At 43.3% G+C, this 27,938-nt stretch overlaps 1 protein-coding gene across 1 annotated transcript in view; it reads left to right on the top strand.

Annotated features, from left to right (window-relative positions):
* Positions 1-4,229: 4,229 nt before the first annotated feature.
* The window catches only part of RAB7A (RAB7A, member RAS oncogene family), a 71,175-nt gene continuing 47,466 nt past the window's right edge, over positions 4,230-27,938 (top strand). Inside the window, exon 1 of the mRNA XM_049641105.1 lies at positions 4,230-4,457. The gene's annotated coding sequence lies outside the window, so the exon portion shown is untranslated. The remainder of the gene's footprint in view (positions 4,458-27,938) is intronic.

Here is a 27,938-nt window from a genome sequence, read left to right as displayed (position 1 = left end):
ATTTATTTTATATATAGAGAGAGAGCACGCAAGCAGGGGAAAGGGGCAGAGGGAGAGAGAGAGAGAGCGAGAGAAAGAGAGAGAGAGAGGGAATCTCAAGCAGGCTCAGAGCAGAGCCCGTCATGGGGCTCAATCCCACAACCTTGGGATCATGACCTGAGCTGAAATTGAGAGTCAGATGCTCAACCGGTTGAGCCACCCAGGCGCCCCTGAAACTTGCCACGTTAAAATAGCAAACCCCATGGAGGGGCGCCTGAGTGGCTCAGTCGGTTAAGCATCTGACTTCGGCTCAGGTCATGATCTCGCGGTCCGTGAGTTCGAGCCCCGCGTCAGGCTCTGTGCTGACAGCTCAGAGCCTGGAGCCTGTTTCAGATTCTGTGTCTCCCTCTCTCTCTGACCCTCCCCCATTCATGCCGTCTCTCCCTGTCTCAAAAATAAATAAATGTTTAAAAAAAATTATAAATAAATAAATAAATAAATAGCAAACCCCATGGGGTGCCTGGGTGGGTCAGTCGGTTGAGCATCCGACTTCGGCTCAGGTCATGATCTCTCAGTCTGTGAGTTCGAGCTCCGCATCGGGCTCTGTGCTGACAGCTGGGAGCCTGGAGCCTGCTTCTGATTCTGTGTCTCCCTCTCTCTCTGCCCCTCCCCTGCTCACGCTCTGTCTCTCTCTGTCTCAAAATAAATAAATGTAAAAAAAAAAAAGGAGTTGGATCCTTAACTGACTGAGACACCCAGGTGCCCCCCTCCCCACCCAAATTCAAAAGGAAGGGAAGTAGACTCCACATTTCGAAGTAGGAGCAAAGAATTTACCACTGCCTTTAATCTACAACAGACCCCCTTCTAGACACAAATTATTTCTATTACTTACTTCCATGTGCAAAAGATATTTACTTCCTCCCAAGGACCCTTGAAGTCTCATCCCAAAATATCATTGGCTCATAATGCATCTTATCATATAAATCAGGTCCAGGTACAGATCAGGTACAGATGATTCCTCAAGAACAGCTTCTTGAGTACTATTCCTCTTGATCTGAAGACATGCAAGCTACAGACGGGTTTTCTGCTTTCCAGATACCCAGCAAGTAGAGTTGACCAGGCTTGAGCTCACCAGATCTCAAGCAGACACTTCTGTTCCAACAAAGGGGGAAAACGGGAGTGACGTGGCTACCCTGGGTCATAGCAGTTCTGAAATCCAGTTAGGTATGCGTTGCCAGCTCTTAGATTCTGGTCCAATACTGCTTCCTGGGACCGATTCTCTGCAGCTCTTGACTCTACCCTCTGGTGAGTTTCTTCTGAGTCATCCCTTCTATTCCATAAGAAATAGCCCATGTTTACACCTGAATAGCCTCCTCAGTCAGCTTCTTAGAAGGCAGGGGCTCACAGGTTTCTCCTTTTGTGCTCTGCCTTTCCCTGTGTTCTGTAATTGCTTATCTTCAATCCTAGCATTTTATAAGGCTGCAGCATGGGGCGCAGTTTCCATAATTCTTGGCCTTTGAGACTATTTCCAACTTCTATTCCCGTGAATACTCTGCGAAAGGTACTCCTTGAGCACCGACTGTGCCCTAGCACTATTTTAGGGATCAGGGACATAGCTATGAATGAAACAGACAAAAATGCCTGCTCTTATGGAGATGCCATTCTAGTGGAGAGATGGGCAATAAAGTAAGCAATATAAACAAACAAACAAACAAAGCGAGCAGGGAAATAGCAAGTGGTATTTTGTGTCGGTAGGAAGGAGAACTTCCATTTTAAATAGGAAAGGCCATTCTCACTGAGGAGATGACATTGAAGTCAAGACCTGAGAAAAGTGAGAGTGGCCGTACAGGTATCTGAGGGAAGAGTCTTTCAGACAGAACGAAATACAACTGCAAAGACCTGAGTTAGATGCGTGCCTTCTCTTTTCTTAAACTAATGTAGTTTGAGCAGACCTATCTGAGGTCAGAGAGGTATTTGGGGATCAGATGGGGTAGGACCTTTTGCTTGTGAAGCTTTTAGTTTTAGTCTGATTTATGGGAAGAGTTTGACCAGGAGAATGACATGGTTTGACATTTTTATAGAATTACTCTGGCTGCTGTGTTAAGAATTGACAAGGAATGAGGTGGGAGCAGGAAACCACGATTTTTTACTGCAATCCAGGGGAGAAGTGATGGAGGTTCAGAACAGGTGGTAATGGCAGAGATAGTAAGTGGTCATGCTCTGAATATCTTTTGAAGGCTGTGAACGAGGGGTACAAGAGAGAGGGGAGTTTAATTCATTTTCCAGGACTGCTGTAAACAAATCACCACCAGCTTGGTGGCTTAAAACAACAGAAATATATTCTCTCAAATACATCTCAAATAGAAAATTCAAAATCAAAGCCTCCACTCCCCACCCTACCCTCCACCTTTTTTGTCTCTTTCAGCTTCTGGTGGCTGTCAGCATTCGTTGGCTTGTGGCTACTCACTCCAATCTCTGACCCCATCTTCATATGGACTTCTTTTCTCTGTGTGTTTGTACTCCGTGTGTATCTTCTAAGGACACTTGTCATTGGATGTAGGACCCACCTGGATAATCCAGGATGCTTTCATCTCAAGATCTTTAATTACATCTGCAAATACCCTTTTTCCAAATCAGGTCACATCCACAGGTTCCACGGTATAGGCTTACCTTTTGGCCGGTGACTATTCAGTCCGCTACAGGAGACAAGAATGATTCCAATATTTTTTGGACCGAGCAACTGAAAGAATGAAGCTTTCATGAACCAAGACAGGAAAGGACTATGAGGAGAGCATGTTGTCGAAGATGTTGATCTGAGTTCTGAGTTGATCTTAATGTGCTCAGATGGGGCAGGTGCTTGGTAGGGTGTCCCACCCTCCTAAGCTCAGAGAGTCTTGAGCTGTTGTCACCAGCTGGGCCCCAAAGCCTGACCTTTACTGCCTACCTGTCTATTGTACTCACTGACCTTTCTCTCACCTTTTTCCTTAAGCTCTTCTTTCCAGCTTATCTCTTAACTCAGGCAAAAGACCTGAGGGACATAACATCCCAGATGGAAACACAAATACCTCTCAAGCAATAACAACTGCCTAGACCACCCAGACCCACTCTTGTCTGTGCAGATGGACCATGGAGAGATCCGTGGAGTGACTGACAGTTACAATTACCTCATTATAATAGTAAAATCTCTGCCCAAGGAGGAGCATACGCCTCATATACATAACATACGGTGTATGTATAGGCATATTTCCTTAAGGTGCCTGCGCCTCCTTTTGCCCCCCTCTACATAGGATGACAAGGCTTCCCTATCTAAATATTCATCCTAACCCTAAGTGAAAGGAACCTATTCACCCTCGCTCAGGAAGTCATGGCTTCGGAAGTTATTCCTCAGCAATCTCCTTATTTGCTGCAAATAAAGTTTACTTCGTGTGACAGCTCCACCTGGCATGGCTGTGACTCACTAAGAAGCGACTTCATGTTAGTTGGATAACACTGTTTTTCAGTTTTCTTGGACCCTTTCTTCTGCCAGAAAAAAAAAATGTTCTGGTAGTGTCTAATTTACCTCCATGTCTTTATCACTCTGTAACACAATTGGTGTAGTCGTTTGCCGTCTACTCGATTATGCACATTGACATCAGACATCCCTTGATTCACATCCCACTCTACCAATTACTGCGTGGAGCGATGCCGAGTGACCTGTAGTGGGTCTCTGTTGCCTATTTGCAAAATGGTGAACATAATCTTTCCCTAAAGTGGTTAAAATGGAGATGATCCAAAGGTTTATAGTACAGGGTCACGGGAGATACTCAATATATACGGGTGCCCTTCCTCAACCCATTGTAAGTTTGTCAAATAACCACACTCTTGCGTCTTAACACTCAGATTTCTCCCTAAGAAAGCCTGTTCCTACAGCATGCTTTGTGAATCCTGAAGAACTCAGGGCACACAGTAGGACTCTTTAGTTGTGATCAGGGCCTTCTGCAGAAGGACACTAATGGAAGAGCCAGTTTATTCACGTCCTCTCTTCCCTGGCATTCATTATTCCAGGGTAACGGAATGGCTGAGACATCCGTTTGCGGGTTCAACATGGCGCCGTCCTGCTCATTGTACGAGCCTCAAAGATGGCGACAACCACTAAGGGGCAGACATGTTTGTGCCACATGATCAAGGTTCAGCCCAGAGGCGGCCGGAACGAGACGGAAGATTGAGGCGGGGCTCCTCCCCCGCACTCCTGGCGTCGGGCGTCTCGTGACAGGTACTTCCGCTCGGGGCGGCGGCGGTGGCGGAAGTGGGAGCGGAGCCGGAGTCTTGGCCATAAAGCCTGAGGCGGCTGCAGCGGCGGCGTTGAAAGCTTGGGGAGTGCCGAGGAGTCCTCTGGAACCGGAACTTGGACTTCTCTGCCTCTGTCCTCCCTTGCATCTCCTCCTTGGTGGGAGCCCTAGCTACGCGCCCGGCCCGGAGCCCCCAGCGGAGCGGCCGCGGTAAGCAGCGGGCCCAGCCCGGCCGGTGGCCTGGTCCCATCCCCCTCCTCAGCTCCTCGGTCGCCTGGGCCTCGCGTCGTCCGTGTCTTGGGTAGGCTCTGGACCCAGCGCAGGCCTCGCGGGGAAACTCCGCGTCGCCGAGGGCCCAAGCGCAGGCCCGGACCGCGCCCGGCCGGGGGGAGGTCAGAGGTCGCCGGGTGTGACCTCTGGCCGGGTTGCGGACCCCGGGCCGGCTGTCCCGGACGCCTTGTTTATTGGTGGCGTCAAGACCCGAGACCCGGGAGGGTCTCCTGATTCGGGGGGGGCCTCTGGACACTGGGGGCCCTGCGCCGCGGCGGGACGCGCTGTTGGGCTGGGGCTCTTGGAGTAGCTAGCCGGAGTGTGTCGGAGCCGACCCCGCCCGCTGACTTGTCCGGGGGACGCTGGCCCGGGACCCGCCGACCGCGCGGGCCTTGTTAACAGGCGCCCAAGGCTGAGCCACGTTCCTATCTGTCTGTTCAGTTGAACAGCCCGACCCTGCTAATGAGAGAGGTTCCCTGACAGCAACTGAGTCAAGGCAGTGAGTCAGATCACGTGCACTGGGCTCTCCCCAAGCACTTGTATACATGTGAGACGCCTCTGGCTCTGGGAGACAGGGAGCTTTTTGTCCTAAGTATGTTGTAAATCCTGAGAGAAGTTTTCAAACTTACGGGGGGGGGGGGGGGGGGAAGATGGTGTTTGGCTGTCGGGCTGTGTTGGGATTCCACCGCGTCGGGGGATCTTCTACCGCATTAAATTGAACCTTGGTGCATAGTGGTTCTTAAAAGTGGAAAATCGAGAAGAATAATAGCAAGCATTTGAGCGTGTGTTGTATTTTGGGCAGGTGGGCAAGAACTTTGCACAGATCATTATGTTTAATCCTCGGAACGGCCCTCTGAAGTAACCATTATTGTCAAAGAACAGAGAGGTTAACTTGTTTGTCCAAGGTCACCGTAAATAACTTCTGGAGGGAGATTCGACCCCGGGCGGTCAGACTCCGGAGCACTCTGATCAGTCCCTGGGTTGTACTGCCTTCCCATGCTGCTGAAGTTTGTGATCCATCTTTCGCTGTCTGGTGTATTTGCCTCTCTCTGCCTCCTTTGTTTTTAGTGATGCGTTTGAAAGCCTATTCTGGTAGCTGCCTTAGTGCTACCTCATAAACCGTAAGCTGTTCTCTATGCGGTTGTGACTTTTAACACAGCTTGTTTGTAGTGCTTGTAAAGGAGAAGCTCTACGGTTCCAGCAGAGTGCTTGATTGAGGTCTGAAGAATTTTGTTACTTAAATCTTTGGTCAAACAAGTTAAGTCTGGCAATCCTGCCGTGTGGACAGCCTTTCTTAAAACCTTAGTGTGTGGGTATCTAGCCAGTTGGTTCTTTCCTGTTGAAAATACTGTATCTTCTCTTTGGATTCCAAAAGAACAGGCTCTTGTCTCTTCCTTGTGACTTAAGCAGCTGATTAGCCGCATGACTTCTCATCCACGGATTAATAGAGTCTCCTATTAGTGTGTTTGTCTTCAGACTTGGGAGAGTTTGCTCAGATTTGAGTCTAAGAACTGGAAGGTGAGTTGTGAGTGCTTCTGAAGATACTGTCCAAGCTGAAGCTTAGTCCTCACCACCCTGTTGTATTCTAATTTCTTTTTTTTTTTTTTAACTTTTATACCTGAACTGATGTATTTAAGCGAGTGGTAAGTGCGTAGTACTTAAGTGGTAAGTCTTAAATAATGTCTGTGTTTGGAAGGGAGTAGTGATGAGCACTTTTTCATTCATTCGGATGTTTTGAGTATCTAGCATGTATGAGGCATTACTGGTTATTGACTCAGAGAGGTAGGTGTGGTTCCTGTCCTAAAGGAATTTAAAAATGGTGTGTGATTGTGGTCAGGCGTTCTGTTGTGGAATGGCTTGGTGGTAGAACCTGAGGCTTTTGGAAAGAGTGGTTTCTCACCTTTTCCCAAGTGAGTTCATAGTAGGCAGTCTGGTGTTCCGGCCAACTCGAAGGCTTTGTTAATTGCAGTGGCATTTGTATGGTTTGCTCTTGAAAGTACAGAAGATAATATTACAGTTTCAAATTGATCATGCTTTTTGAAGAGTAACCTTCAACACTAAGCTTGTTTCTCCTTTTGCTCTAGTGGCATTTTGTTGTTGTTGTTCACTGGAGGGAGTTCATGTCACTGCCATTTGACACTGCAAACGTTAGCTGTTGCAGTGCTCTTTGAGCAAAGGCACATTTGGCATGCTGGATTTTTTTTCTTTAGCTGATGAAGAAAGTTTAATATAGTGCTTACCAGTTACAGTGTCCGTATTATACTAAACAAAACCCTGTGCCGTCCCTTCTTTTGCAACTGTTCTGTCTTCCCTTTCAAAGGAGATGTGAGTTTTGCCTTTGTGGTAGAACTGCATGAGTAAACAAACAGAAGGGTGGAATGTAGGAGAAGGCATTCTAAAAATAGTTTTGTTAGTATATCTCTCCAGGTGATTCTCAGCAATCACTTGGGGCATTTGCTTGTTTTGTTATGTTTTGGGGGGCCAACCAGGCCTAAGCCCCCAACCCCATCATCAAAAAGCACTGCTTTATAGTACAGTATGGCTTTGCATCCGATTCCTGACCCCACCACCGAGTGAAGCAAAAATGGTTTTGGTTATTTGATTAGCTTTTAATAAACCTCCAAAGAGAATTACACAAATAACATCTCTGCCCTTATATTTGGTATTAGCCTTTCTGTGCAAAGGTGTAGCAAATTCAGACCACACACATGTGATAGTCTTATACACTGTTCCTTTCTGAGATTTGACATAAATAGTTCTCATTATTATGCCTGTGATAAAATGTCCTAATTCTGTATCTATATAATTCAACAAATATGGCTGAGGATTTGACAAGATATTGGACTAGGAGTTATAAGCAAGGTTTTCCAGGGAAGTAAGGAGGTGGAATCCTCTTGAGTAAGGCTAAACAGTGGTTCCCTTGGCACTGATGTCATCCTCTGAAGGAGACTGAAGCTCTAGAAATTAGCACTCCTCCCCCCCCCCCCTTGCGGCTACTGGCTTTCTGCTGACTCTTATCTCCCATGTAAGGTTGCCATTGTATTCTCAGTCATCCATTCCTATGTGTTATCAAACATTTATCTGTTAATGCTATCTAATAGCTCTGTAGGTTGTGCTTCTGCAGTTTGCTGCAGAAACATTTTCAATGTGTTGATCTCTTCAGTATTTGCTTTCACATCTTCCTTCTATTTTCTGACTTTTCATAAACACAGAAAAATAGCTTGTATTTATGTTTTAAAACTTTTTCATGGTAATTGTGGTCAGTGTGATTTGTGAATCAAAGGTAAAAGTGATGTGTCGTGGGTGAAATCAGAACAGGCCTTGTAGCAGTGCCTCTGACTAGTTTCAATTTTAGTACTCAGGCTGTGATTTCAAAAACAAATTTAAGAATAGCTACTTGCAGAATATCTCTGTGGGGGAGGAAGAAAGCTTGGGAGTTGGTTCCAGTGGTGACATACAGTGTTGGCCTCGTTCATTTGCCTGAAGATGCAGTACTTAATGCGGGGGACCTCTAGCCTCTCCCGGGCTGTCTGGTGATGTCATCGCTGCCGTGGAGATCAGTCTGACTGATTTTGTTGTCCATTTCCTGGTTGCCTCCGACTGTTTGCTTTAGGGGCAGAGTAAATCTGAAGCATGTTTAGGGAGGTCTGGGGACCTGGGCAGTTTAGGAATCCTGTAACCTCACTTGGCTCTCAAATGAGCTTGCTTGTGTGACTGCTGCCAGACCCAGTGAAGGAGCGTCTCTGTTCTCCCTGACTCTTCAAGTAACGACAGCTTATGCTTGCTACTGGCTTTCCTGGAGTCACCCAGCCCAGTTCCGGAATCCTTTAAAAATTGCGTTGGGAGGTAAATAGTTAACATCGTTGGTTTCCAATGTTTGTATGCAATTTTAATTAAAAGTCTATTTCAGATGGCTAAACTCTTAGTTCGAGTTAATTTGAGAATACGTGACAGAGCCGAAAAAACCCAGTCGTAACAGCACAGACTTTATGAAAAGTAGTGCCTCTTAACATATGGTAGTCAGTCTACCAACAGTGCTCTGTGCACTGTGCACTTAGAGATCTGGGGACCCCCAGAGATAACTCTGGGTCATCTGGGCAGCCCACAGGGTAAGAGCCCCTCTGAAATCCTGTGACCTGTGCCAGCTGATGGTTGTTAAAGAGTACTAACGTTTTGTAGAAACGTTACTACGTGATATTTGTCTTTAAATAGATGCTTTTTAGTGTTTGTGTGTTGCCTACCTTTTACATAAGGTTTCATTTGGTGCTTAGAACATCTCTGTACGCTGAGAGGATAGCCTTTTCTGTTTTTGTGTCTGAGAGAGCTACTGCTGGTGCTCAGGTGGCCCAGCTCCTAGACAATGCTAATCTAGGTCTGCTGAAACACATAGCTCAGTGCTCTTTCTGATACACCACCCTCCCTTTTTGATTACACATGATTGCCCTAAAGCCCTCAGCATTTGACTCCTTTTTTTTTTTTTTTTAATTTTTTTAACGTTTTATTTATTTTTGAGACAGGGAGAGACAGAGCATGAACAGGGGAGGGTCAGAGAGAGGGAGACACAGAATCTGAAACAGGCTCCAGGCTCCGAGCTGTCAGCACAGAGCCTGACGCGGGGCTTGAACTCACGGACCGCGAGATCATGACCTGAGCCGAAGTCGGCCGCTTAACCGACTGAGCCACCCAGGCGCCCCAGCATTTGACTCCTTTTAAAAATGTATTTGTCTGGAGCTCTTGTGTGGGGCAGTCCAACTCTGGACTTCCTCTCAGGTCAAGATCAAGCCCTGCATCAGGTTTTGTGCTGATAGCGCAGAGCCTGCTTGTGATTCTCTTTGTTTCTCTCTCTCTCTCTCTCTCTCTCTCTGCCCCTCCCTTGCCTGCTCCTGCATGTGCTCTGTCTCAAAATAAATAAATAATACTAAACATTAAAAAAAAGGTTTTTCTTCCACTACTGTTTATTTTAATGTTTTTTTTTTTTTAAGTAATCTCTACACCCAACATGGGGCTCAAACTCACAACTCCAATCTCAAGAGTTGTATGATCTTCCAACTGAGCCAGCCAGACACCCCCCCAACAACCTTTTGTTTAAAATGACGTTACTCGGGACACCTGGGTGGCTCAGTCAGTTAAGTGACTTCGGCTCAGGTCATGATCTCACAGTTGCTGAGTTCAGCCTTGCGTCAAGCTCTGTACTGATAGCTTGGAGCCTGGAGCCTGCTTTGGATTATCTGCCTCTCTCTGTCCTTCTGCCTCTCTCCCTCATTTGCGCACACGCTCTCTCTCAAGAACAAACAAATAAAGCATTTAAAAAATTTAATAAAATGGTGTTTCTCTTTTGCTGGTTATTAAATGAATCCGTTCTTTTAAAGGAAACACACACACACACACACACACACACACACACACACACACACTAGGGAAATACAGAAGTAAAAAGGAAAAAACCACCATTCACTATCCAGAGGAAGACCGCAGAGTTAACTGGTTGTTTTCTTCCTATGAATGCATCCTTTAATACCTTTCTTTTATGAAATAGACTAAAATATGGTGTGAGAATTTAACTATGACTGGGACTGGACACTTGAATCCTTTGACCTATGGGACTTCTAATAAACACTGTGATGGGAAGCTGGGGACCATGAGGCTAGCTGTGGTTTTCAGATGTTTAATGGCAACAGGTGAAGAACCTGATGGATTCAGTTCCAGAATAAAGTTATTTGGCATGGTGACGCTGGATAAGTAAAACGTTGCCCTGATTTTTAAGTAATTTGTCATTTTTATATGCTGCTAAACTTTGAAGTTGAAGCAGAACATACTTATAGAAAAGCACACAAGTAAGTGAACTTGGAGATATTTATATAAATAATTTACTTTTTGGGCTTTTTTTTAATGTTTATTTTTGAGAGAGAACACAAGCGGGGGAGGGACAGAGAGAGAGAGAGAGGGAGACACAGAATCTGAAGCAGGCTCCAGGCTCTGAGCGCTTAGCAAAGAGCCCGATGTGGGGATCAAACTCACGAACCACAAAATCATGACTTTAGCTGAAGTTGGATGCTTAACCGACTGAGAGACTCAGGTGCCCCAACTTGGAGGATTTTTGTAAACTTAGAAGCCCCCTTGTGCCTCCTTCAAGTCATTATCATCCCCTCGTCCCTGGGTAATGAGTCTCCTGATTTTTAGCACTGTGGTGTGATTTTTGCCCGAATTGGACTTTATATAAATGGAGTTATACGCTATGTACTCTTCTGTGTCTGGTTTCTTTGATCCATTATTGTTTGTGAGATTTTGTATTGAGTGCAGTTCTCAACTCCATTTTTATTGCTCAGAAGTGTTCCATTGTGTGGTATACCAGATGTATTTATTAATTTATTGACGTGCATTTGGGTAGCTTATAACTTTTGGCTGTTACAAATAATGTTGTATGAATGTTCTTGTGTGGTCAGAATGTTTTTCTGACTAATATGTGTTCGTATTTCTATTAGGTTAATACCAAGGAGTGGAAAGGCTTAATTTTAGGCTTAAAATGTATATGTATTCTTTTGCTAAGGCTGCTGTAATAAATACCACAGACTGACTGGCTTAACAAAAAGAAAAAATTTTCGCCATAATTCTCGAAGCTAGAAGCTCAAGATGCTGTGTTGTGTTGGCGGGGTTGATTTGTTTGTTTGGAGACTTCTCTTAGCTTGTAGATGGCTGTCCTGTGTCCTCACGTGCCTGTGTCCTAGTCTCTTCTCATAAGGACATCAGTCATATTGATTAGAGCTCACTCTCATGACCTCATTTAATCTTAATCACATCTTTAAAGTTCCTGTCTCTGAAGATAGTCATATTTTGAGGTATTGGGGGTTAGGACTTCCACATACGAATTTGGGGCGGATACAGTTCAGCCCATAACAGTATGTTACACTTTGGTATAGATACTGTCAATTATCCAATTGTTGTACCAGCTTACACTCCCACCAGCAGTGTTTTGCATTTATGATCTGGATCCATTCCTGCTGGTGGAATGGGCCCCAAAGGATCATCTGTGCTTTCATTCAAATTCTTTGCTTTGACACTTGAGTCCTTAAAATACTGGATTCCATCATACACATGCTAGAAATAGGTCTGTTTACATGTTCTGACTGACCATTTACATATTGGTGTTTGACCAACAGCTTTCTGGCTAAGTGATCTTGAGCTTTGTACATCCACTGTAGACCTTAGTTTGGTTGGAATGATATTACATGACTTTGCTTCCCCCCACCCCTACTCTAAACTCCTTGAGGGCAGAGATAAATTATTCTAGGATGGATCTTGAAATATTCAGTAAACTTAAAAAATTTTTTCCAGTTCTAACTTTGCACAGTAAATTACTATTTGTAACATGTAAGTTATGCTTCTGGGCCAGTGATTAATATGTAGAGCTTTCCTGAATGCTGAACTGTGTTTTGTGTTCATTTGACAGATTTTTATTGTCTGCTGTAAGAAAACACTGCTGACAGCTGTGGGGAGTATAAAATGAAGATCACTGGAGGTTTAGGAATAATTGTAAAACAAGGCAAATGAGAGTCATAAAAATAGCTTAAAGAAAATGCTAGAGGTGTTCAAATGGCTGGGTTAGGTGGGTGCTGGGTAGAGTTGTGGTATGGAAGGGAGACTTGGGAAACCCATTGTAATTGGAGAGACTGGCATAAGCAAATGAATGGAGGTAAGGAAATGCTAAGGCAGATGGAATGACTGCATTATCTCCAATTTGGGAATGAGTATATGTACGGGGGCCAGATGGAGTGGGGGAGGGGAGGCACTCTAGTGCCTTCTTGAAGGGTTTATGTTTAACAAAGTGATACTTGAATAGATAATGCTAGGATAGGGCATAATCCTCTCACTTGAACGTCACAACCCTATTGAGTAAGGCAGGTGGTACCCCAGGTATGGGTAAGGAATGACTTTGATATTATAATTTACCTAAAGAAACACACATTGAGAGATTAGTGGGGCTAGGAGTCAAATACAAATGTGTTTAAACCTTCAAAGAGGTGCTTCCTTAGAAGTGCATTTAACACAGATTAAAAGGAGTTGGTTTGGAGGGATGGAATGGAGAAGGAGCAGTTAGTTTGGTTTTCCTCTTTAGCCAGCCAGCCCACTATGGGCTCCTTTTAGCAATTTATGAGCAATCTATTTTACTGGTAAATGTCTGAGATAAGCAAGGGTTGCTATAAAAGCTTTGAGTTATTGAAATGGTTCTGTGTAACTGTCTATTTTACTAGCTAGCTGCTTTCCAGTCTGTTTTACCAAAAAAGAAAAAAAAAAAAAAAAAGGCACTACCATCCGGGTCTCTGACTAAAGCCTCTGCTCTTGGTTTGGTACCTGCCTTTAGAAAGCTCGAGAGCAGTGAGCGCAACATAGTGGAGAATCTATTGGGCTGGGTTGCCAAGTCCTCTTAACAAGAATTGCTTTTCAAGAAACTTGCTTTTTTAATTTTAATTTTAATTTTATTTATTAAAACAATTTTTAATGTTTATTCATTTTTGAGAGAAAGGGAGACACAGAATCTGAAGCAGGCTCCAGACTCTGAGCTGTCAGCACAGAGCCTGACGTGAGCCATGAGATCATGACCTGAGCTGAAGTCAGACTCTCAACCTACTGAGCCACCTAGGCTCCCCAATTTATTTTTTTAATTTACATCCAAGTTAGTTAGCATATAGTGCCACAATTATTTCGGGAGTAGATTCCTTAATGGCCCTTACCCGTTTAGCCCATGCCCCTTCCCACAACCCCTCCAGTAACCCTCTGTTCGTTCTCCATATTTAAGAGTCTCTTGTGTTTTGTCCCCCTCCCTTTTTTATATTATTTTTTCTTTCTTTCCCTTATGTTCATCTGTTTTGTCTCTTAAAGTCCTCATATGAGTGAAGTCATATATTTGTCTTTCTCTAATTTTGTTTAGCATAATATTCTCTAGTTCCATCCATGTAGTTGCAAATGGTAAGATTTCATTCTTTTTGATTGCCAGGTAATACTCATTTTCTTTATCCATTCATCCGTGGATGGACATTTGGGCTCTTTCCATACTTTGGCTATTGTTGATAGTGCTGCTATAAACATTGGGGTGCATGTGCCCCTTTGGAAGAGCACACCTGTATCCCTTAGATAAATACCTAATAGTGCAATTGCTGGGTTGTAGGGTAGTTCTATTTTTAATTTTTTGAGGAACCTCTATACTGTTTCCTGGAATGGCTGCACCAGTTTGCATTCCCACCAGCAGTGCAAAAGGGATCCTCTTTCTCCGCATCCTTGCCAGCATTGTTGTTGCCTGAGTTGTTAATGTTAGCCATTCTGACAGGGGTGAGGTGGTCTCTCATTGTGGGTTTTTTTGTTTTGTTTTGTTTTGTTTTTAACGTTTATTTATTTTTGAGACAGAGAGAGACAGAGCATGAACGGGGGAGGGTCAGAGAGAGAGGGAAACACAGAATCCGAAACCGGCTCCAGGCTCTGCGCGGTCAGCACAGAGCCCGACGTGTGGCTCAAACTCACAGACAGCGAGATCATGACCTGAGCCGAAGTCGACCACCCAACCGACTGAGCCACCCAGGCGTCCCTCTCATTGTGGTTTTGATTTGTACTTCCCTGATGATGAGTGATGTTGAGCATTTTTTCATGTGTTGGTTGGCCATCTGGATGTCTTCTTTGGAGAAGTGTCTATTCCTGTCTTTTACCCATTTCTTCACTGGATTATTTGTTTTTGGAGTGTTGAGTTGGATAAGTTCTTTTAGATTTTGGATACTGACCCTTTATCTGATATGTCGTTTGCAAATATCTTCCCCCATTCTGTAGGTTGCCTTTTAGTTTTGCTGATTGTTTCCTTCGCTGTGCAAAAGCTTTTTATTTTGATGAGGTCCCAGTAGTTCATGTTTGCTTTTGTTTCCCTTGCCTCTGAGGACCAGTTGAGTAAGAAGTTGCTGAGGCCAAGATCAAAGAGGTTTTTGCCTGCTTTCTCCTTGAGGATTTTGATGGCTTCCTGTCTTATATTGAAGTCTTTCATCCATTTTGAGTTTATTTTTGTGTATTATGTAAGAAAGTGGTCCAAATTCATTTTTCCGCATGTTGCTGTCCAGTTTTCCCAGCACCACTTGCTGAAGAGACTGCCTTGCTTCCAGTGGATAGTCTTTCCTGCTTTGTCAAAGATTAGTTGGCCATACATTTCTGGGTCCATTTCTGGGTTCTCTATTCTGTTCCATTGATCTGAGTGTCTGTTCTTGTGCCAGTACCATACTGTTCAAGAAACTTGCTTCTTTGTAAAACTTGCCTTAGTTTTTCCCCCTTTTCATGAGTGATACATGGAACAAAGTGTGTATATATAATTATTCTCTTACAGAGCTCAACTGTTACCTTGTTTAAGCTTCACTTCAAAGTTCAATCTAAGCAGCATGTGAGTTATTACCATCTCTTTGCAGACACGGAAATGGCCTGAAAGGATGCACTCAGTACCATGGAGTCCCCAGGTAGTGGGATTAGAACTGGCACTTCATATTCCAAGTAGCCAAATGTTTCTTTAACCCTAATAGTTGTGAGAAAAATAACATATAGAAGAAGAGCTTATGTAAATTTTATTTAGTTTTGTTTAAGGGTTTGTAAAAAGAAGGATGCTTTGTTCTCTTTTGATATGTAAATTTCCAGGTAGTGAAGTTTCCAGCGGAATGAGACTGAATAGGCTAGGTTATTCTGCAGCAATAAATAACCTCAAAATGGTCGAAAGCAACACAGGTTTATTTTCTGCTTGTGCAGCATGTGCATCATGAGTTTTCCAGGGGCTCTGCCTAATTCCTACTCCACCTGAAGGAGCAGCGACAATATGGAATATTGCTGGGCATCTTGGCAAAGTGAAAAAGGACTATTGGAAGGTCTTGCTCCTGAAGTTAAATGTTCCAGCCCAGAGGGACACGTCACTTCTGCTTACAACTCACTGGCCAGAATGAGTCACACCACACCAGAGACCAAGAAGTGGGATTCTGCCGTGGGCTTGGAAAGCACAGAGTTGGAAATATTTAGGAAACAGTACTAGTTGTATCGTGGCTTGCTGTAACAGGTAATAGGTGTTGGGGAAAGACTGCCTCATAGATTCTTGCCCCAGTCAACTGGTAATTTAAATGCCAAAAGGATAACAAATTGCCTCACTCACAAATCACCTTTCTATCCTAAGAAATCTACTTCTTTTAAATGGTGTATAATAGGGGCGCCTGGGTGGCTCAGTCAGTTAAGCATCGGACTTCTCAGGTCACAGCGGGGAGCCTGCTTGGGATTCTCTCTGCCCCTCCCCTGCGCACGTGTTCTCTCTTTCTTTCTCTCTAAAAAATTAATTTTTTAAAAAATTTATTAAAAAAATAAACAATGTGATCATCTCAACTCAAGTGTCTTGAAATGCCCTTTGCATGAAGTAGGTGTGAAAGAAACAGCCAAGTGTGAGCATTCCCTTGCCTGCCATATTTTCAGTGTTGGAATCCTATAGATACCCTAAATGTCTTTTTACTGATTTCTCACTCCCCTTCTCCCCCAGTCCTTCTCCTAAAGTGCTACCAGATAGTCATAGTCTTAAAAGTACTCCTAAGTCCTATTCTTTCCCTGCCCGCAGAGCCCTTTGTTTTTTCAGTGCCCTTGGTTATTTCCCTCCACAAACTGCCTGCAGCTGGTCTTCCTGGTTTTGTGCTTTCTCTGATACAGACCCTTTATTGAGAGTTGTTTTACTTACTTTTCCTTAGGACACTTTGTTCCCTGCTGCTTTCAGCTTGGTTCCTGCCAGGTCCCTTCATTTCTGTTACATCTGTTGGGATCCTGCCTGGCTCAGGTACCACCAGCTTCATTTTTAGCCTGTACTATTCTTAGCTTTCCTTGAATCCCTGTGACTTGTATTTCATGTGTGTGTCTGACACACACATATATGCATCTTACCTACTCTAGGAGAGGGGCTTCAGGGTAGATCCTAGACTAATTTATGTCCGTCCCCCCCCCCCAAAGCTAAGCATTTGAAAGAAAGAACTAAAAATATATTCTCCAAGTGGCTTTTTATACACACACACACACACACACACACACACACTCTATTGTGTTCTCTGGCTGAAAAAAAAAAAAAAAAAGAAATTCATGTTTGAAATCAGTAGGCCAGAGGCTGTAGGGTGCAGAGACTTCCTTAAGCAGGGCCACAGGATGACTCTCAAGTGAGTTCCTAAGCTTCTGTTTCCATTTTTGAAAAATGAGAGTAGCGGATTGGCTGTCCTCAAGATCCTTTCATATTTTGGCTTTCTTTGGCTCTTGGTCATACTGCAGTGGCTTTTGCAATATCCCAACTGGCAAGATGACTTTGAGTACCCTTTCAGCAATTTCAAAGCTGTCACCTACATGGAGCCCTGCTCATTCACTTCTTTATGAGGAGCAAGAATAACCTCACTGTATAGAGGTGGTTAGAATTTTCCTGAAGTGAACTTGTTTCTAAATTACAGAAGCAAGTGAATAGGTTTCTGTCACCCTCCTGGATAACTTGGTGACTATATTTATCTTTGTCCACTTATTTGATCATTTCCTTATAATTGTTATTCATACTTAAAATTTGGTATATATTACCATACAGCCTCCAAGAAGTTTGCGTACTTAACATTTGTAGCTTGAGAATTCTATTTATATAGTTGCCTATGTCAGTCATCAGTTTTCTTAATGGTTGCCAGTTCAGTGGGAAAAATTTAAATGATACCTCATTTCCATTTCATTGATGATAGATTAAACTTTTAAAAAATAGTAACCATTTATTTTTCTTCTGTGATTTGACTGTTTTGTATAAAGCCCAAGTGAGACAGGTTTTTGTTTTAACCTAAACTTTTTATCTATAGCAAGAATATTGACACTTTTTCATGTTGCAAACATTCCAGCCTTGTTTCTCATGGCTTGGTTTGGTTGATGGTGTGTTTTTGTAGTAAAGAAACTTTCCTGTAGTCAACTGTTGATTTGTGTGTGGGGGGTGGGGGAGTTTACATTATTATATGTTGGCCCAACCTATCCTGAGGGCAATAAAACAATGTTTTCCCCTAGTATTTAGCGCATTGGAATTCATTTTTTTTTTTTTAAGGTTTTATTTATTTCTGAGACAGAGAGACAGAGCATGAGCAGGGGAGGGGCAGAGAGAGAGGGAGACACAGAACCCAAGCAGGCTTCAGGCTCTGAGCTGTCAGCACAGAGCCCGACGGCGGGCTCGAACTCACAAACCGCGAGATCATGACCTGAGCCAAAGTCGGACGCTTAACCAACTGAGCCACCCAGGCGCCCCCGGAATTCTTATATATGATGCAATATGATGTCAGAATCTTCCTAAATGTATCGTTGTCTCAGTATTTCATTATATTGTCATCCTTTTCTCACTGACTAGAAATCTTTTTATCACATACTAATTACCCACCTACATGTGTCTTTTTTTAACTTTTCCATTCTTTGTCTCTGGGACAGTACTGCTGTCTTCTTTGCTTCTGCTTCATAATACATTTTGATAAGTTTGCAGTTTTCCATCTTGCATAGAACTCTGTTGAAGTTAGGCTCAAAACACGTTTGCTTCTGATTAAATTGGTACTCTTTCTACCCTTGGTCCCTTAGTCAATTTGTAGGACAGTTTCATCCATCAAGTTTAGAAGAAGCTTTTACTAAGGTGCCCTGACAGAGGGAAGCAGTGAAATTCTCTCCCCTATGTATCTGGGACAAATACTGTATAATGGCTCATGTAGCCAGTAGGTTTCATTGAGCAGCCACCACGTCCAAACCCTTGTGCAAGGCAATAGCTGTACGAATAGTAGAAAACCTGCTGGTTTCTGACCCCCAGTGAGCCTTGGATTTGGTGGGGCAGTGGTACACATCTTTTAGTCTTTTTTTTTTTTTTTAATTTTTTTTTTAGCGTGTTTATTTTTGACAGAGAGAGAGAGACAGAGCATGAACGGGGGAGGGTCAGAGAGAGAGGGAGACACAGAATCTGAAGCAGGCTCCAGGCTCTGAGCTGTCAGCACAGAGCCCAACGCGGGGCTCGAACTCACGGACTGTGAGATCATGACCTGAGCCAAAGTCGGTCGCTCAACCAACTGAGCCACCCAGGTGCCCCACATCTTTTCATCTTAGTATCCGGATGCCGAATGTAAAGGATTGAAAAAGGACACTGGAAAGCAAGTATTAGGTTTTAAGTTATGTTCATAAAGCTTTTATGTATTTCATTTTTTTTTTTAAGGTTTATTTATTTTTGAGAGACTGAGACAGAGTGCTAGTAGGGGGAGGTGGGGGAGAGAGAGGGAGACAGAATTCGAAGCAGACACCAGGCTCTTGAGCCGTCAGCACAGGGCTGGGCTCGAACTCAAAAAGTGAGATCACGACCTGAGCCCAAGTCAGAAGCTTAACTGACCAAGCCCCCTCATGTTTTGTCTTCTGTGGTCATTTCTTGCAGTATTCGAACATACACAGTTACTTATAATCTGTATTCTAGATGGATTTTTTACTAACTTTTCTTGTCTAACTTGGACAAAATAGATTTGTTTGTCACTCCTGGTAGAGGGTTGTAATAGCAGATTCCATAGGAATGTCCCAAACTTGACAAGAGTTAAAAATGTTTTTTTCCTTTTATTAATTAATTCTAATATATAAGGAGGGAGTTAATTAATTTTCACAGATGAAGATCACACCATTGGGCCAGTCTTTATTTTCAGGGTTGTTAAAGGAATGTTAGTCTGAATTGGTAAAAAATGATTGCCTTTCTACAGGAAAAAAGTACACTGGGTCTGCCAGTTCTTCCTTTTTTCCCTTTGCTTATTATCTTCTAAAGTTATAGCTAATCATTTTGCATGCCGTCAACATGAAATTCTGTGTACATATGACTGGCCACCACTCTGGCAAATGGCAGCCTTCTATGGCTTGCGGTTCTCTGAGCCCATAAAGTCGTCTGGAGTTATAGAGCACCCACGATCTACTTGGGGGAGAGAAAGGAGTGCTGTCTCTATGAAGGTTGGAACCTTGTGGCCAGATTTCTGTTAGCCCACTGGAGCCATGAGGCAGTAGCAAGATTCCACTTGTGAGTTTGAGAAGCAGGTGGGAGGTTAGAGGGGAGTGAGGAGGAAGGAGCTCATGTTGGCCAGCCTTGGAATGTACCCCCTCCCTAGACACGTGGTGTACACACACATTTAACGAATAACTTCACCTGTGGTTGTTCACAGGCCAAAATCAAACAGTGCATGTCAGAATCTGAGAAGGGAGTTGGTTTTTCTCCTTCTTACTGCTCTGGTAGGGAACAAGTTCTACCCCTGGTGATACAGGGGAAGTGGACGTGTAGTTATTCAGGCATGCAAGTATCCAAATGGTGCTTCGTGCCGAGTGCTACGCTAGGGAAATGCCAAAGGAGTAAGATAGTTCCTGTCCTGGAGGAATTTTTCTTTTTGACTGCATGACACATGAGGAGCCACCCACAAAAGGGGGTGATGTAGTATGAACAAGATTTGATAGGAGGCTTTTGGACAGGTGTTGAGTTTTTGGATGTGAGGAGGAGGTAATGATACACTTCATAAATCCAATTGTACAGAAGGAAACCTTGAAAACAAATATTTTCATACCTCAATCCCTCCTACCTTAGAGACAATAGTGAACCCTATAAAGTTGATTGGTTTTGACCAAACATGACACTTTCATAGGATTCAGCCTAATAAACACAAATGGAAACATTATCTTGTTCTGTACCATACTTAAAGAAAACCTGGGGTACCTGGGTGGCTCAGTTGGTTAAGTGTCCAACTCTTGATTTAGGCCGGGGTCGTGATCTCATGGTTGTGGGATTGAGCCCCACGTCAGGCTCCATGCTCAGCATGGAGCCTGCTTAAGATTCTCTCCCTCTGCTGCTCCCCTGCTTGGGCACATGTGCTTGCTTGTGCTCTCTCTCACAGAAAAAAATCTAACTACATTTTAGAATGTTCACTCATAATACATGTAAGTCTGTCCCTGTGTATTTATGTGTTTTGAATATGCATTTTGAAGCAGGGGCAGATTTCTTTCCCCCACTTGTATTTTCTTGGCTGAGAGAGATGCATCAAGGAAAGGGGAGAAGTGGACTTATGACCTTCCAAATATGTTCATGTGGCCAAACCTGGAAGTAGGTGTCTAGATTTTTGGCAGTGATTGATTTGAGGTGATAGATTTGAGAGGACGGTAGGCCTTAAAAATGAGGAAAGACTGGGGCAATACTGTAAGAAATCCAGGTGGTATGCACTGCTGCTCAGGTAGTTCCAGGTGCAGCAGGCTTTGTGTTTTTCAGGTATGTTACCGTTCAAGAGCGTAGGCAGGAAGCTCTATGATGTTCTGTAAAGGCAACAGATTTTTGATACCTCTCTTTTTCACATTAACCACATCTCGTCATGATAATCTATCCATATTTACGTATTTGAAAGGAAAAGACAAGAAAATATGAGGGACATTACTCTGGTTGAAAGGATTTACAAGTTGTATAGAATGGGTATGATGTGTATAAGCCTGGTCTAAGATGGTGACTGTGGCTCTAAAAGCAAGAATGCCTATTTGACAGGCTTTACGCAGATAGGGGTCGGCTTGGGCAAGCATAGCCGAGTTGGTGAAAGAGGAAACAGAGATAACTGCTCCTGAAAAGACAGGATTAACCAAAGATGCCTAGGCAGTGCTGGTATGGTATGGTGCCCTGACTTGTATCCATTTCTGGTGATACTGAAAGGAAGTTCTCAACTTCCCCTTTTGCTCCTAACCAGTGATTATGTCCTATTCATGGGGAACTCATTTATAGTTACAGCCTCTAACTGGTTAACTGTTGATGTAGTTTGGCTGTTTTTGGAGGAAGAATTTGTTTGATGGGAATTGCTGACTGTTAGGACATTAATTTTCCAACCATTGTAACTCTCAGCTTATCCTACTGATAGAAATTTCTTACTTCAAAAAAGGCATGTTTTTTTTTTAATTTTTTTTTTTTTTTTAGCATTTATTTTTTATTTTTGAGACAGAGAGAGACAGAGCATGAATGGGGGAGGGTCAGAGAGAGGGAGACACAGAATCTGAAACAGGCTCCAGGCTCTGGGCTGTCAGCACAGAGCCCAACGCGGGGCTTGAACTCACGGACCGCGAGATCATGACCTGAGCCAAAGTCAGCCACTTAACCAGCTGAGCCATCCAGGCGCCCCCAAAAAAGGCATGTTTTAAAGAGAGAAGGTTTTTGGAGTGAGAGCTAAGTACTTTACCTGTATGGAGCATTCTTTGTATCCTTTCTTATGTATGCATCCAGAAAGATGCTTCTATTAAGGCAAAGGAATATTCAAGTTCCTAATGTGTGCTGAGCACAGAGAAGTGTTAACTCTTCTTCAGAGCACTGGACGGTTGAATAATGACTCTTTTTTTGTTGTTGTTGTTAATTTTTTTACGATTTTATTTTTAAGTATCTCTACACCCAGTGTGGGGCTTGCACTCACAACCCTGAAATCAAGAGCTGGTTGCTCTACCAACTGTGGCAGCCAGGCGCCCCCACACTCAACAGTTTGTTTTTTATTTTTTAATATTTACATCCAAATTAGTTAGCATATAGTGCAACAATGATTTCAGGAGTAGATTCCTTAGTGCCCCTTACCCATTTAGCCCCTCTACCCTCCCATAACCTCCCCCCCCCCAGTAACCCTCTGTTTGTTCTCCATATTTAAGAGTCTCTTCTGTTTTTTTCCCCTCCCTGTTTTTATATTATTTTTGTTTCCCTTCCCTTATGTTCATCTGTTTTACCTGTTAAAGTCCTCATATGAGTGAAGTCGTATGTTTTTTGTCTTTCTCTGACTAATTTCACTTAGCATAATACCCTTCAGTTCCATCCACGTAGTAGCAAATGGCAAGATTTCATTCTTTTTGATTGCCGAGTGATACTCCATTGTATGTATATACACCACATCTTCTTTATCCATTCATCTGTTGATGGACATTTGGGCTCCTTCCATACTTTGGCTATTGTTGATAGTGCTGCTATAAACATGGGGGTGCATGTGTTCCTTCGAAACAGCACACCTGTATCCTGTGGATAAATGCCTAGTCGTGCAATTGCTGGGTCGTAGGGTAGTTCCTATTTTTAGTTTTTTGAGGAACCTCCATACTGTTTTCCAGAGTGGCTGCACCAGCTTGCATTCCCAAATAATGACTCCTGAAGGGAATTCTGTGCCATGTTCCCAGTCAACTACCTCTTAATACGACATTTCACTTCTAATATTTTGAACAGTACATAAACCCAGGAGCCACTAGTTTGATATTTTGAGTCTGTGCTATTAGATTATGTTCGTCTTCTGCCGCATGTCAAATCTGTTCCTGTGATGGTCTTCTGTGGTCACAAAAGATTTAAGGAAGAACTAACATTTAGGGAAGGAATGACTCATTCTGATCCCTTACCAAAACTAGAAAACAAATCATACTTCTGTTCAAAAAATAGGCATGTACCTGGCATTTTCTGCTGAGAGAATTAGCAGTGATTCAAGGACTTGATTGAGTTTGGTCAAGGACTAAAAATTGGACTCGTTCACTGATATTTAAATTAAGACTATAGGAACACCTGGGTGGCTCAGTCAGTTAAGCATCTGGCTCTTGGTTTTGGCTCAGGTCATGATCTCACAGGTCGTGAGTTTGAGCCCCGCATTGGGCTCTGTGCTGACAGTGCAGATAGAGCCTGCTTGAGATCCTCTCTCTCCCCCCTGCCCTGCCCCTCCCCTGCTTGCTCACTCTCTCTCAAAATAAACTTAAAAAAAATTGAGGCTATAGACCACAGTGATATCACACAAAATGACAGAGTGGGAAGCTTTGGAGGTCAGTTCCTCTACCAGTCAAAGCCATTGACCTAGAGAGAGTGGTTAGAATCAACTGTTTTGAAACTCTGGAACCTGATTGGATGGAGATGTGCTTCACGCAGGGATAGGCTACTGATCTTTCATAAGTGAGTGGTGTGCTTACAAATGGACGGTTCCAGCTTTCAGCAAGCAACAATGAGCAATCCCTGATGAACAAGAGAGTGAGATTTCCAGGATACCACATTATAGTACTCAGAATGTTCATTTCTCAACAACAACAAAAATCTGAAACATAAAGAAACAGAAAAGTGCGTCCCATTCACAGGAAACAAAGGAATTGGACAGAAACTATCTCGGAGGAAGCTCAGACATTGGAATTGTAAGTCAAAGACGTTAAATTAACTGTGTTAAATATACTCAAAGAGGTAACGGAAACCATGGACAAAGAACTAAAGGAAATGGAGAATACAATGTCTGAACAAAATGAGAACATCAAGAAAAAATATATAAAAAAAAAAATTCTGGAGCAGAAAGGTACAGTAACTGAAATGAAATTTATTAGAAGGGTTTAGGAGCAGATTTGAGCAGACAGAAGAAAAGATCAGCAAGCTGAAGATAAAACCATCAAAATTATTCAGTCTGAGGAACAGGAAAAAGAATTACAAAAAGTAACACAGCCTGAGTGACCTGTGGGACACCATCAAGCATGCCAAATATACTTCCTAGGAGCCCCAGAGGGGGAATATATACGAGGGGTAAAACATTTTTGAAAATATAATGGTCCAAACCTGCCAAAATCTAATGAATCTACGCATCTAAGAAGGTTAATGAACTCCAAGTAGGGTAAACTCAAAGGAGATTTACACCAAGGCACATTTATAGTAGAGTAGTAACTTGAACTTTCAAAGCAACAAGGACTTGAAAGCAAGAGAATCAACTTGTCATATATAAGAGATTCTAAATAAGATTTTAGCAGCTGATTTTTTTTTTTCAAGATTTTTTTTTTTTTTTAATGTTCCCTATTTATTTTGAGAGAGGCAGGGGAGGGGCAGAGAGAGAGGGAGGGAAAGAATCCCAAGCAGGCTCTGTGCTATCAGTGTTGAGCCCAACAAAGGGTTGCATCTCATGAAGTGTGAGATCGTGACTGGAGCTGAGATCAAGAGTTGGATGTCTAAGCCACTGAGCCACCCAGGAGCTCCCAACAGCTGATTTTTTATGAAAAATCATGGATGCCAGAAGACAGTAAAAATGGCATATTTTGAAGTCCTGAAAGAAGAAAAAAAAATAATCTTATCAACTAAGAATTCTGTGTCTGGCAGAGCTATCCTTTAAGAATGAAGGAGAAATTAAGATATTTCCAAATGATGAACAAAAGTTGAGGGTATTCCTTACTGGTACGCCTGCCCCACAGGAGATGCTAGAGGGAGTTCTTCAGGATGAAGTGAAAAGACACTGGATGCTAACTCAAAGCCATAAGGAGAAATAACACTGGTAAGGATAACTATGCGGGCAAATTTAAAAGCCAGTATTCTTGCTCTTTTTGTTCTCTTTTTTTCTTACATTTATAACATGAAAGTTATAAATTTGTCATAACAGCCACACAGTGTATATAGATGTAATCTTTGGTAATATAGAGAAAGGACAGAAATTAGAACAGAGTGTATACTATTGAAACGAATTGATATTGTTTAAACTAGGTTATTATAAGTTTAAGATGTTAATTGTAATCCCTGACGTAACTACTAAGAAAATAATAAATATACACAAGAGGAAAGAAGAGGGAATTGAAATGGTATGTAAAAATTACATTAAAAATTCAACTAAATACAAAAATATCAGTAAAGGAAGAAATGAACAACAACCAGAAATAGACATTTAGAAAACAAATAGTATATGACAGAGGTGAAGACTTCCTTATCAATACTTACCAACTCCTCTTGCCCAAGCGTCTTGCACGCACAGCATGTACTTCTTACATTGCTCCTGCCCACGGCTCTTTGTGTCCAGTCTCTGGTTGATCTGTACTGTGTTGCCAGGCTCCCTGGAGCTCAGCATCTTCTTTCTCTACATTTAAAATGCAGGGAGCACAGCTCAACCTCCCCACGGTCTTTGATTTGATTTCTGCCTTGGCCATCCACCATGAGAAATTCAATTGGCTTCATTCTGTTTTGTTTGCTGTTCTGATTCTTGCTGGGCAGCCTGAACAGAAGTGTCTTAGAATAAACTTGAAGGACCTGCCCTCCCACCCCCCGCCCCCGCCTCCCTTCCCCAGAGGCAGAGGCTTGGGTCATACTATCACGCTGTCTGGTTTGGAGCAGATTTTCTTTCAATGACACACCTTGAGGACAGTTGGTTCCCTCTGGCGCCATGCTACTGGTGGTGGAGGAGGAGGCCCACCAATGCTAGGGGGCTGAGCTGAGGATGGTGGTCCTCAGCTCCAGCCTGCGTAGGGGATGAGAAGGCCCTGTGGCCATTTATCCTGACTCCTGGTCCTCCTCGGGCCACTGATTCTCTGCCTTGGAGAACCAGGTGGGGATATCAGGCTTGCTGTAGGTATTCTTCACTTCATCGTTAGACACCTGCTGAACCTTCTGGGTTGGGGAAAGAATGCAGCTGTTGGAGTCAGCAGAAGGGGAGGGCCTTACTGTGATGGGGTGGCCCTCCACCTTGGATTTCTTGAGCTTGGATCACTTTGGTGGCCATCACACTGTCATACATCCAGCCTGTTGATGGGTCCTGGATCTGGTCCCACCCATAGCTCATGTTCATCATCACCTTGGTCACACCGGCGGTTCTTGTTGTCATGAGGCAGCTCTGTGTAAGATCTGAGTTTCTCCTCCTGGCCCATATTTATCCATGGGCCATTTTATCTTTTTTTTTTTCTTTTTAAGTTTATTTATTTTTGAGAGGGAGAGGTAGAGAGAGAGAGAGAGAGAAAGAGAGAGGGTGGGCGGGGGCAGGGGAGAGGAGGGACAGAGAGAGCTAGAGAGAAAGTCCTAAGCAGGCCCCATGCTGTCAGCGAGGAGTCTTGCTCAATCCCATGAACCATGAGATCATGACCTGAGTTAAAATCAAGAGTCAGACGCCACCTAGGCGCCCCCCCCTCATAATATCTTCTAACGTTCTACTGTCACTGGGGTTGAGGGCCATCAGTTTTCTCAAGAGGTTTTCACATTAAACAGATAAGAATATTGCAGTGTGGCATTGCCCCCTCAGGATCTGCTTCCATAGCTGCCAGAAGTCCTCTCCCACAAAAGGCTGGGACACTGGTGACCATGGTGCCAGAATGACTCCTATGCTCCACACATCCACCATGGTGGATCGTTGTACTTTTTGGCACAGGAAGAGTTCTGGGGTAGCATAAGGGGGGCTGTTAGAGTAGGTATTCCACTTATGGCCAATGGTGAACTGATTGCTAAAGCCAAAGTCTGAAATTTTTATATTTAGCTGCATGCCACAAAGCAGGTTCTCTGGCTTCAGGTCCCTATGGATTGTACCATTCTGATGGCGGTACTGCACAGTGGATACTAGCTGCTGGAATTTGCCTCTGGCCCCTTTCTGTCATGTGGCCATGGTCCAATAAATAACCGAACATGTCTCCTCCACTAATGTACTCTAAAAAAGGAATAGTGCTTCCTCAGTGTCACTCACCTCAAATAACTTTACAGTATTGGTATGATTCAAGGCCTCCATGCTGCGTGCTTCACAGCAAAGTCCCTGCAGGCTGGAGGAGCTCTGCTCACTCTTCTTAATGACCTTCACCGCCTCTGTCCCGGTCAAGATGTGCTGGGCCAACCTCACTTTGGCAAAGTTACCCTGGCCAGTGGTCTTGAGGAGCTCATAATTGTCGATATGGGTAGTATGTTAGCAGAGATGGCCGTGAGGCCCTGCTGCATGATGATCTCCTAACCCAGTTGTACTAACAATACTAATGATACAAAACAGTAGTTATGCTTACTGACTAATAAAAGAAAAAGGAGAAAAATGAGAAAAGACAAAAAGAATGAAAAAAAATTTAAGAAAATAGAACAAAGAAAAATAAAAAGGAAAATAGAAAAAAATGGGAAAAACAAAAGAATGGAGACAATAAATAAGATGGAAAATTTTTCAAAAGGAGAAGACAAGCTGTCAGGTCACCAGAAATCAGCTTTCTGGGCTATAAGGACCAAAAAACCTAGGTGCAGCCAGGGGCTGATTGGGGTGTTTGTGATTCCATCACCAATGGTGCAGAGCGAGACATGGACTGATAGTGGCTAGAGATAATCTACGGTGGTTTTCTCACTTTTTTGTCTCAAGACTTTTCGTTCTTTTTTTTTAAAAGGGACTCCAAAGAACTTTGTGTTTTAGGCGGGTTATTAGAGACTAATATTTATTTTATTGAAAATTAGGGGTGCCTGGGTGGCTCAGTCGGTTGAGTGTCCGACTTCGGCTCAGGTCATGATCTCACGGTCTGTGAGTTCGAGCCCTGCGTCAGGCTCTGTGCTGACAGCTCAGAGCCTGGAGCTGCTTTGGATTCTGTGTCTCCCTCTCTCTCTCTGCCCCTCTCCCGCTCATGCTCTGTCTGTCTCAAAAATAAATAAACATTTAAAAAAAAAGAAAAGAAAATTAA

Source organism: Panthera uncia, chromosome A2 (genome assembly GCF_023721935.1).
Source record: "Panthera uncia isolate 11264 chromosome A2, Puncia_PCG_1.0, whole genome shotgun sequence".
NCBI lineage: Eukaryota > Metazoa > Chordata > Mammalia > Carnivora > Felidae > Panthera > Panthera uncia.
The sequence above is the reverse complement of the archived record's forward strand: the minus strand, read 5'-3'. Positions and strand labels throughout refer to the sequence as shown.